The 3,826-nt window shown below is 38.1% G+C and overlaps 1 pseudogene; it reads right to left on the reverse strand.

Annotated features, from left to right (window-relative positions):
- Window positions 1–1,325: 1,325 nt before the first annotated feature.
- On the reverse strand, window positions 1,326–2,980 carry LOC127177446 (C-C chemokine receptor type 5-like; annotated as a pseudogene).
- Window positions 2,981–3,826: the final 846 nt, after the last annotated feature.

Genomic DNA, 3,826 nt, shown 5'->3' on the forward strand with positions numbered 1-3,826 from the left:
AGGAAAGATAATTAATCTACAAAATAAAAAAAAACTGAAAATGTGTGTTGTCAGTGTATGTACACATCTACCCTATAATGATAAAAATCCATGCAGTGGTTTTTAATTAATCTGTAAAAATGATATTCCCTTTTTCAAATCGAGCCGTTCTCAGATGCCTGTCGTTGTGGCGTCACACCCACAGATGCCGCTCCCACCATAGTTGACTGACATGAGCATCTTACCTCAGACCCGCCTTAAATCAGCTGTAACAGTCAGATCTCCATTGTTTCAATGCTGGAGCAGGGATGTAAGTTAGTCAAGAATTGAGCGATTGAGGTGTTGTGTTGCTGGATGTAATAATGAACATAGTGGTCGTCATTTACTCCCGACATCTGAGCCGCTGAAGATGCAGTGGATTACGTTTGTTTGTGAAGGGAATGCTTCTCCTGATCTACATATATCCGTCTATGTTCGCGCGAATCATTCATGATCCAGCTTCACTTACAGCAGAAAGTGTGTATAAGCGTTTTTTTTATGAATCTGTAGTTAGCAAGTTTAGTGGCTAAACGTGGTTAAATGCAGCTAAAGTAAACAATCTCTCAGAGCAGCTTGTCACTCCACAGAGAGAAGAGAGGGGGTGGGGTGAGGAGAGCTCATTTGCATTTAAAGGCACGCCATGCCTTTACAGGTTCTAAACACATTAATTGAATATAAATTTAAATATTACAGCTAGTTTCAAGTTACACATATATTGAAGTTTAACACGGATATTTTCAACCGCAATTTTTCAATTCACTGAAACCAAACCTTTTTGAAAACTCCTGCCAGTGTGAAGATTTTCAGAAACTCCAGTTGCAATGTTGTTGTGTAACCAGTGAAACCAGAGATTTTGGCTTGTGATTTTTGGCATCGAAGTGTGCGCCATTATGTCGTATTTAACGTAGACGATTTATACATTTCTATAGCACCACTATCAATGCCTAAATCAATATGCAGTGGTCAGGTGGTACAGCGGTCATGTGGACATGGCGTGAATGCACCTTTATCTCCTTGGTTTGACATCATATTGTGTGGCATAATCTCCTTTGTTTACATGAGCCAAGTTTGTGATTGGCCAACATGGCTCTACGGTTAGGGTTATATCGGCACCTGTTGGTTTGGCATGCTCTTGACAATTTTTTTTAAGTTTTCATGTGGACAAGATCTTTTTTTTTTTTTTTTTTTTTTTTTTTTTTTAAACGAAGAAGGGAAAAACTCCTGTGTACATGTGGACTAGGCCTGAAAATGAACATGTTTACACAATGTGTACTTTCAGGAATTAATCCACACAATAAAAGCTGATGTCAGTTTACTGGGCTGAGAATGAGACACAACAACTCACAGAAAACACAACCCATGCTACCCATTTGCAGATTCCAAACTAATTACCAAATTAATACATTCATTTAAAATTCATTCTCCAGTTACAGTACACTACTATACTAGTTGCAGAACCTGATTTTACTAAGTGCAACATGTTCCTGGATCAGCATCTTTGTTGACCCTGGAACAACATTGTGACTAACCAATCAGATTTGAAGAACCAGTTTATAGTTTTTTATTTGTAGTTTAGGCTTACAATTAGTGTTTGGTGCTTGTACATCAGTGTCATTCATCTATCATTTCCTCTGATTTTAGGAAGTACTCATGGCTTTGGTCGCTGTGATTTTGCCAAGCAAGACATCTTCCTGGATCAACATTACTGTCCAAAAATATAGACTTAATTTATTCCTAACACCAGAGGAAAATGATAGCTGATTAACAAGGGTGTAGAAGAATCTAACTCTGATCATAAGCCTAATACTGACATTTCCTGAATAGTTATCCCTCAATTCTGAGTGGTTGATTGAAATGTTGTTCCAGGATGAACAAGGATGTTGATCCAGGAACGTGTTGTACTTGGTGAAATCACATTCGCCAGGTTTAGGTGTAGGTACACTTTTGGATTAAAAATATGTTGAAAAAATATGTTGACCTAGAAACACATCTAACTCAGCAAAATCAGGACATGCTACACTAGTTATCTCATCATTGGTGCTCTGTGAGTAAACGAATCCTGTGGGTTATTACTCATAAACTGCAGTCTACCACAGGGTGTCTTGTAGAGCAGTGTGAAAAGATGCCTCCTATATTTCTTTTGCACAAACACAAAGAGAATGGGATTCATGCAGGCATGTGAGTAAGCCAACGCTTCAGTGATCTGCAGACTTAGATGGATCGCCTTACTGAAGTCACAGGAATGAGATATAAGTCCTTTCATCTCTAAGGCTTTCACAAAAGCTGCAATGTTTAATGGAGCATAACAGCAGAAGAAAACTACCATCAACACAACAACATGCCATATGTCCTGCTTCCTGGAAGAACGGGCTGTTAGGATTCTCTTCAAAATCACTGAGTAAAAAATTACAATTATGGTAAGAGGGATTATTAAACCTATGACATTCATTTTAAAGATAACAAAACTCTTTGAAGGCAGGTATGAATTTTGATCACTTATTGGATAAAACAAAGAACAAAAAATATGTTGACTGAAATTGTTGGTTTTGAAGTGCATCACCTCAGGAAACAATGTGGAAAAAGCAATAATCCATATGACCGCACTGGCTGAGATTCCATATGTCCTTGCAAGCACATCACGAACTATAGCTATGTATTGATCAACACTCAGTATGATGAAGAATATCACACTGTAGAATCCAATGTGGGAGACACTGAGGACCACTGTGCACATTACAATTCCAAAGATCCACTGGTCTCTGGCATGGTGTGCCAGGAAGGGGAGAGAGGAAACTAGCAGCAGGTCAGCTAAAGCCAGGTTCAGGAGACAGACGTCAGTCATGTTTCTCAGCTTGACACCCATGCAGACCACCCAGACCACCAGCATGTTACCCAGAAAGCCCACCACAAAATAAAAGTAGTATAAAATGGGAAGAACGCTGGCTCCATGGTCTTCATAAAGACAGGGAAATAAAAGTGCATCAAAATAGTAGCCATCATAATAGTAAGATGTCGTTTCAGTATCTGGCTCATCGTCCACTGCCCCTTTCGTACTGCCATTGGAATAGAAAAAGAAAGTGTAAGAAAAACAGAAATCCACATTCAACTGTGACTTAATAAAGTACTTTATAATGATGTTCATGTTTAAATGTGGTAAATGATCTCACCTGGATATAATATAATGTAGGTCAAGAGGATTATTGGCTACCATCTTTGTTTATGGAGGCAGTGCAATGGTTTTGCTCAGGAAACAAGTGGTATCAAAAATTGGTTTATCACACATCCTGTGGAGGAATTAAATTGAAATAAATAAAAAAAATCAAGGGTATACATTTTTACAGTAATATATTGGCAACACTGTTGCCAGCTAGTTACTGTAGGTCATACATCTACAAAAGCTCTTGAAGTTTGAAGGTTGAACTTTTGTGAGTCACCGTTAGTGTGATCAATGTTTAGTTGTGCTGCTGGCTCTCAGTTTTTAATATTAATTCTTCCTGAATGTGTGTTCTAAACATGTCTCTTTTGGAAAAGCTTAAGCTAAAATGTGACCTTACAGTGGGAAAATTGCCATGAAGTGGTATAAATCTATCAAATTAATGATGCCCCATATTAGTAATGTACAACTGTCCTGTCACAATATATACATAAAAGATATACCTACTGCATCAGAAGGACACACAGAGATATCAACAATCCACATACAAATCTCAACAATGGAAAAAAAATCAACTGAAAAGCTTCATGCTGCAATGCATGCTGGGTGCATAGTACCAAACTCATCCATGATTGTCATCACTGATGAGGTTTG

The sequence above is a fragment of the Labeo rohita genome, chromosome 15, assembly GCF_022985175.1.
Source record: "Labeo rohita strain BAU-BD-2019 chromosome 15, IGBB_LRoh.1.0, whole genome shotgun sequence".
Taxonomy (NCBI): Eukaryota; Metazoa; Chordata; class Actinopteri; order Cypriniformes; family Cyprinidae; genus Labeo; species Labeo rohita.